The following is an 8371-nucleotide window of genomic DNA, read 5'->3' on the forward strand; positions in this document are numbered from 1 at the left end:
GTTCAGAGAACTGTTTGATCTGTTAGGGGTGTTTGTATTTTGGGTAACTATAAACTAAATAAAACTCATTACCAGAGTTTACTGAACGATTGTAACGATTGTTTTAAGTAGTGAAAGCCTTAAAGAACAATAGCTTGAGGATACACATTCAGAAACTTGCAAATCCAAAGAACTCCAAATGTGTTTGCATTCTTCCCACCTTGAACTCATCCTCTCCAGAAATGCTTCAGCCCACACTTCCTTGCTTCCTCCATACTCAGATCATATGGCACCGAAAATGCAAAGCCAATTTCCAAAACTGAGTTTTACAGATGCAATGTTGTTTATGCATCGAAGTAAGCATCTCGGCTTTGAAGTCATTACCTTGTTAGCTCTTCTAAAAGAGAGTCTTTCTCAGTGGCACCATTCCTGGAAGATATTTAAGTTACATCACAACAATGGTCAGAAAGCTAAGAGTTTAGAACATATATACAATAGCTAACCTTTGTACTAGAACTTTGAAGATGCGGAGAGACTTGGTTGAGAGGTTGTAGATTGCTTCTTCAATGTGATCTGTGCCGAATAAATACACAACCGGATAGTCCAGAAGCCATCTGATAACACAGACCAACGCTTAATAAAAACTATGATGACAGCATATGGTGGATGAATGAAGAAAGAGTTGGATTTTGAAAATATACCCGTTAAATGTTGGGATTGTAACCTTAGTGTCTTGTAAACAACAGCTAAGATCGATGAGTAAAGAAGACTGAGAAGAGTTGGCTTCATCAAGTGATGTCTTGGTATCATTGTTGCTCCCATCTAAAGGAAATGTGGAAGAGAATAGCTTCTGAATCGACCTAAGCTGCATCCCAAGATTGCTTTCCTTGCTTTGTTCAACCATCTTGAAACAAAAAAAAAGCAAGAGAATGAGAGCATGAAACAAAGACAGAAAGCTTTTTATAAAAAAGGAACAACCTTTGGAGGATCTTGTTCCAAGTCGACGAAGAACAACTCAGGTTCTGAACTCAACCACTTGGGCAGTATTCTCACATTTATCAGGTAAATCATATCCTCTATCACCATAACCCTCAGATCTTTAAAGACTGGTAAACCCTAAAGAGGACACAAAGTCAGCTACACACATACAGACAGACACACTCCAAGTACTAATGTTGCTTGAAGAAGAAAGAGATGAAGACTAACAACCTCTTGGAGAAGCTCAAGAAGGGGAAAGCAAGCGGTCTTGAAGCTCAGGCAACTTGCCACCATAGTCAATCATCACAACTGGTCTCATCCCCGTGCATAGTGCCAGCACATCTACAAATTCAAATCATAAGGGGAAAACTGAGATCATACTTTACTTACTACAAGAGTCAAGTGTTTGATATTTGAACGATCTATATAATGATGCTAATTACTAAAGTTTCAAACTTTATGATGAAAAATGATAAAACCCACCAAACAAAGGCAATCAAAACGCATCATCATCAGATACACAATAAAAACTCAAAGGAATCAAAATATATTTTTCTCAATTCACCATAGAGAGAGAACGGAAGAAGGGAACCTATTTCGAGACGGCGTTTGGAAGTGGGCTTGATTCGCCATTTGATCTGAGAGAGACAAGAGCTCATACACTCAAGCATCTTCTCACAGCTTGGAACCTCCATCTCCCCACAGAAACAGACTCGAAACTTTCTCTTCTTCCGACTTTGACGCTTTTTTATTTTTATTTTAGGAAAAGTGCAATATAACTCCTCGACTTTCGAGTTCTCTCATTAATAACCCTAAACTTATTTCGAATAAAATAAAATAACGAAAAGTAAATTAGGACGTGTCAAACTTCTATTGGCTGTGCGATGAAGAAGAGCAAACATGTTGCGATTCACAACGACTTTTCTTACACGATCTAAACGAGATTCTTTACTTGTCGCATAATCAAATCAACCGTGAAAGCAAGGGCTCTAGCTTAGATCTATCATCTCCTTCAAAGCTTATTTCAGGTCTGTCTTTATCATTCCTTGTTCGATTTTACTTGTGTTAAAGAGAGCGAATCATTTAAATGATTGGCTTGTTACAAAAGCATGAAACCTCTTAGACAAGAATCATGTTCAAATAAAGTTTCTTTCTTTGTCACGTATTAGCTTTCAAATTTAACCTCTTTTTTTTTTATTTGCTCTGGTTTTGTGTTGAGTGTCAGAGATGTATAATAACAACAACATGGGACCACAACCTGGGATGCCAATGCCTCCTCAGAAAACTCCTCAGCCTAACCCATTTGGGCAATCCCTTCTCTGGACCTGGCTCTGGCCTTATCAGAAGCGGCTTGGGAGCTTATGGGAGAAATATTCGGATCCAGCTCTGAGTATGTGCAGAGCAACGTAAGTTTTGTGTATTCATAACTTTGGTGTTTCATTTGTTTTAACTCTTTTAAGTTGTTGTATGAACAGATAACTCGTTACTTCTCCGATCCACAATACTATTTTCAAGTGAATGATCAATACGTGAGGAACAAGTTGAAGATTGTTCTGATTCCTTTCCTTCATAGGGTATAAAGAGGAAGCCTTACTTTGAGTTTTGTTTTGCTCTTTATGATGATGAGTCTTGCTGTAAACCTTGTCTGTCAGGGACATTGGACTAGAATCTCAGAACCAGTTGTGGGTAGACTTTCATACAAGCCTCCTATATATGATATTAATGCCCCAGACTTATACATTCCCCTCATGGCCTTTGGCACCTATCTTGTTCTTGCTGGTTTCTCACTGGGACTCTACGGGAAGTAAGTTACTTTGTTTATCTTATATATAGATCTATTCATGTATTTATGTCTTTTAATTCCACACTTTTGATCCTTGGTGCTAGGTTTTCTCCGGAAGCGCTGAACTGGCTTTTTGTGAAAGGAATGGTTGGCTGGTTTCTGCAAGTCATGCTGCTGAAGATAACGTTGCTTTCATTGGGTAGCAGCGAATCGCCTCTCTTGGACATTGTGGCATATGCAGGCTATGCTTTCGCTGGTCTCTGCTTAGCTGTTCTTGGCAAGATCATCTGGGGTTACTCTTACTATGTTTTGATTCCATGGACTTGCTTATGCACTGGGGTTTTCTTGGTGAAGACAATGAAGCGGGTTCTCTTTGCGGAAGCTAGGAGTTATGACTCAAGCAGGCATCATTATCTCTTGATCTTTGTAGCTTTAGCACAGTTTCCTCTTTTGATCTGGCTTGGTAACATTAGTGTCAATTGGCTCTTTTGACTGTCATTATTGTTTAACCTTGTTGTGAATAAGAAGAACACATCTGGAAGAAGAGTGTTATCTCAATTACATCCCTCTTTTTATCTTCTTTTTAATGTCTTTTTTTTTTTGCATGGACTACATTTCTAACATGATTAAAACCAAACAAGGACATGAACTTTGGTCTGATATAGTATATATCTCTACTCCTGCATTACATTGGTGCATTGTTATGGGACGACCTAAAAAACTCGTTTGATATCTTGTTCCCTTTAGTTAAAGCTATCTTGGAGTGCAAGTTATTATCATCAAATGCATACTAAACAGATTACATTACATTTGATGAAAAAAAAACAGATTACATTGCATTATTACAATATTGTTGGGCTTGATTAGCAGAGCAATATAATAAGCATTATACTCGTTATTATTCAATTAACATTTACCACACAAACATTTAGAAATATTTACAAGATGTTAATGCTCTCAAAATGCTATTTGTTTAATGCTCTCACTAGGTGTTTTCCTGCACCATGTGCAGTAAAAAATTTTAAAATATTTTCTAACAGATAAAAATAAATTATATTTATTTTTTAATTAATATTATAAATTTTCTTTTTCTTATTATATTTTAATTTAAATTGATTTAACTGAACATTAAAATTAAGATAAAACAATTTTGTTTATTTTGAAATATATTTAAGAATGTGCATGTATATATTTAAAATTATAATCTTAGGTAGATTTTTCAATCTATTTATTTTAATTAAATATGTAAAATTGCATAATTGTCAAAAATTAAAATTAAACAATATTTATAAAATCTGTAGATATATATAAGAAACTAATGATTTTACGATTTAATTTGATTTTATGATTTAATTTTTATAATTTTCTAAAAATATGTAATATTTTTTGAAATATTTTTAATTTAAATGATATTTCAAAATTTGAAATGCCATAATTGAATATATTTATTTTAATGATGATTTATGAGTTATTACCATATTTTTAAAAAGTCCAAAAATATAAATCGACAATAAATGTAATACATGAGTTATTATCATATTTAAAAAGTTTAGCAAAAATATAAATTAACATTAAATATAATTGTCCATGTCATATTAATCTATAAGACATGTCATCAATTTTAGTAGCCATGTCATATTATTTTTTGTGAAAATGATTGTAGAAGACATGTGGCAAAATCACTTCTCAAATATAGTCTAGGGGATGAAAATTTCATAATTTTCAAAAATTAAAATTAAAAAATATTTATAAAATCTGTAGATATATATAAGAAACTAATGATTTTACGATTTAATTTGATTTTATGATTTAATTTTTGTAATTTTCTAAAAATATGTATATATTTTTGAAATATTTTTAATTTAAATGATATTTCGAAATTTGAAATTCCATAATTGAATATATTTATTTTAATGATGATTTATGAGTTATTACCATATTTTAAAAAAGTCCAAAAATATAAATCGAAAATAAATGTAATATATGAGTTATTACCATATTTTTAAAAGTTTACCAAAAATATAAATTAACATTAAGTATAATTGTCCATGTCATATTAATCTATAAGACATGTTATCAATTTTATTAGTCATGTCATATTATTTTTGTGAGAATGATTGTAGAGAAGACATGTGGCAAAAATTGTCCATGTCATATTAATCTATAAGACATGTCATCAATTTTAGTAGCTATATCATATTATTTTTGTGAGAATGATTGTAGAGAAGACATGTGTCAAAATCACTTCTCAAATATAGTATAGGGGATATATTATTTAGAAATAAATCAATCATATATCATATATTATTCTTAAGATAATATCATATATAAATCATTAGCTGTTTTTACCAATAAATAAATAATGATAATTTATATATAAACTATATACAATTTATTTATTTTATTTAATAACGTCAAAAATTACTTTTATACCCAAAAATAAATTTTAAATAAATAATAATTTTTACATTTATTTTAAAAATAATAATAATTCATATTTGAAATTAATTTAATTTATATAATTAAATAAGATTCATTATTTTCAAGAACAAATTTATTATTAATATATATTATTTTAAAATAGATATAATATATACTAATTTTTTGATAATTTTAAAATTATTTTGCTACTTTTCAATCAATCATTTTATTAATTAATAAGAATTCTACAGCATACTGCTACCAATCAGGTTTTAATCTGTTTGAGATTTGTCTAAACTAAAAATGTTGCTTGCAAAAATTGGGAAGTAAAAAATTAGTGGTCGTTAATTTTCCTTGACAAAGTTTTGTAATATTTTACATGAATACTTTCCTTAAATTATGCAATACTATTTTAGATTTTTATCTAAAAAAAGTTGGTAATCATTTGACCAATATCTAATAAAAGAACTGAAACATTCAAAAAAGTTTAAAATTAGGAACTTACTGTTTATAGAATTTTTGTTTTACATATAAATACGTCGGTTTATTGATCTTAGATTACTATCAAGAAAAAAGAAGAAAAAAAACAAGAACCATTTAAGAGCTTATAAAACAATGGCTATAGAAAGAAAACCCTGATCGCCTCCTTCATCACCATTATGATGATGGTAATGATGATCGCGAACCAAGTTGAGGCCAGGAACCATGTCACAATCAAGCCGCCTCCAAAGTGATCATAGTCTTTGTTTTTCTAAATCGATGGCTCCAAAAGTTTATGAGAAAATAAATGGTTCCTTCAACAAGGAGCTTCAAGCATGGTTTAACTAATTTTTATTACTATATATATATATCATTATTTCATCCTCTTATGTGTTTAGTAATGGATGTATATCTTATAAATAATGTTTCACAAAATAATATTTTTAATGTGAATGAAATGTACTAGTTTCATATTTCATATTTTCATATTTCATAGACAGAGATTGATGTTGTGAACTCTAGGAATTGACTAACACTATTGTTCACATTCGTCTTTTTAGTTTGTAATTAAAGAGAATACAAATATCCTTGTTATTTTAATATTACTAAAATTGTGTTATCAAGTGAGTATATCACCACTTAATATTCGACTTATCCTTGTTATTTTAATATTACCACTTAATAACTTGCACTACAACAAATATAGGTATTGATAGCAGATTATAATAGCACAATTTTCGTAACTGCTATGGAAAGGTAATTGAAAGTCTGGATAACAAATTTATAGCATTTTACTTATGCTATGCCGAAAAATCAGTTAAGCGGGATTAAAAACTCACTAATCACCCGAGTTTTTACACTTAGCACCAACACTTAGAAAAAAAAGAGTTTTCGCGGCCAATTAGCAAAACCCATTACTTTTCATAGCATTAGAAAAAAGGGCTTTTCGTTTTCTTCGTCTTCTCTTCTTCTCCACATCGAGCTCAACGCTCTCTCCACCATCTTCGACTCGATTCCTCGTCGCTCACCAACATTAATCTCGTCGCTCATCCTAACCAAGTTTCCAATTCGATTCAGCCATCATCATCTCCGATTTTAAATCCGAGATTCTAAATCTTACCCTAACTCCAAACCCTAACTCCAAACCCCATATATTTAAATTCATAAATTAAACATCAAATCTAATATTCTCTACTTACATCTAATATCTTAAAAAATAGCTCTACACTCAAATTTTCAAAATATACAAATATTAAACCAAAACCCAATTTTTTTACTCAAAACACTTTAACATAAATATTAATCTTAAAACTTTGTTAAATATTCTAACTACTTTATATTTGCTCACAGTTTATCCTACTTTAAATTAACTACAAGTATATTTTCTAAGTACAAATATTAAATTTAAATTATAGACTGCAAAATATAAATTTTGAATAAACATAACTTAAAAGAATACAAAAAGAATCACCAAATAAAGAAAGACAAAACAAAAGAAAATAAAAAAGAAAGATAAAGTTATCTTGGCCAATTAGATCCATATGCAAGGATCACCTTCTCAACTGTTGGATTACATTAAATCAAGGGCTGAAATTTATTCTTTTTATTTATTCTTTTCTGGTTCTCTCCTCTCTGTCGACATTCATTCACTTTTTTTTTCTTCTTTTCATCTTCTCTCACTCTCATCTCTCCCATCTCTGTAACTCACCAACTCTCTCATGTCTTACTTTTCAGATCTGGTAAGGATGAAGATGATAATGGAAACGACAAAGACTGAGACTCGCTGGGACGCGGCACCGAGGCTCACCGGAGAAGAAGAGCGCCCGAGTCTCTTCTATCTCACCTCTCTCTCTCTCTCTCTCTCTCTCTCTCTCTCTCTCTCTCTCTCTCTCTCTCTCTCTCTCTGTTTTCATTACTTATGATTTTGTTTTTGTTTTTTTTCTGGTAAACGAAGGTAAATGAGGCAGAGAAGATGATGTTCGGTGGTGGTCCATTTGTCCGAGGAAGATGTAGAAGAAGAATAAATTGATGGCTTTGAGGAGGAAGAAGACAAATCCACCAGCATCTCCACCGGAAACTCGCCGCGAAGGAGGATGGCGAAGAGGCTGAAGTTGACGGCTAAGAGGCTGAAGAGATGCTTGACTATGGATTAGGTTTAGGTTTTTGGTTTATTGTAGGTTTGTGTGGTTTAGTGTAAGTTTATTTGATTTACTCGGTTTCTTTTTTAATTTTGGTCAGTTTGTAAACCGAGATTTATATGTAAACCAATTTAAATTTATAAATAGTAATTAATTTAATGAAATAAATTTCGATTTAAATATTTAAATATTTATTTTTGATAATGTTATTACAAAATTTAATATAACACGGACTATTTTCTATTAGTAAATTCAATACAGCATATAAGAACAGTTGTTCTATAATTTTCTATAGCATGGATAATGTGTAATAAATAACTGCACCACATCAAAATAATTATGCTATGAAAGGTTATTCTATGATAGCGGCATACTAAAACGCTATTGTATATAGGTACTCTATTATAGCGTCTTATTTTATAGCATTTATAAAACCGCTATGAATACCATTTAATAGCGTTATCTGTATGCTATGAAAAGCCATATTTGTTGTAGTGTTGGTCGAGATACAACATATAATTCATAATCTGCATGAATATATCATAAGTTATACAAAGAGGAACAAAAAATTAAGATGGAATCAACAATCCTG

At 31.0% G+C, this 8371-nt stretch overlaps 2 pseudogenes; one reads left to right on the forward strand and one right to left on the reverse strand.

Annotated features, from left to right (window-relative positions):
• Positions 1 to 256: 256 nt before the first annotated feature.
• Positions 257 to 1714, reverse strand: LOC130504972 (uncharacterized; annotated as a pseudogene).
• A 224-nt stretch (positions 1715 to 1938) lies between these two features.
• On the forward strand, positions 1939 to 3400 carry LOC130504971 (uncharacterized; annotated as a pseudogene).
• The last annotated feature ends 4971 nt before the right edge of the window (positions 3401 to 8371 follow it).

This window comes from Raphanus sativus, unplaced genomic scaffold (genome assembly GCF_000801105.2).
Source record: "Raphanus sativus cultivar WK10039 unplaced genomic scaffold, ASM80110v3 Scaffold1912, whole genome shotgun sequence".
NCBI classification, from domain to species: domain Eukaryota; kingdom Viridiplantae; phylum Streptophyta; class Magnoliopsida; order Brassicales; family Brassicaceae; genus Raphanus; species Raphanus sativus.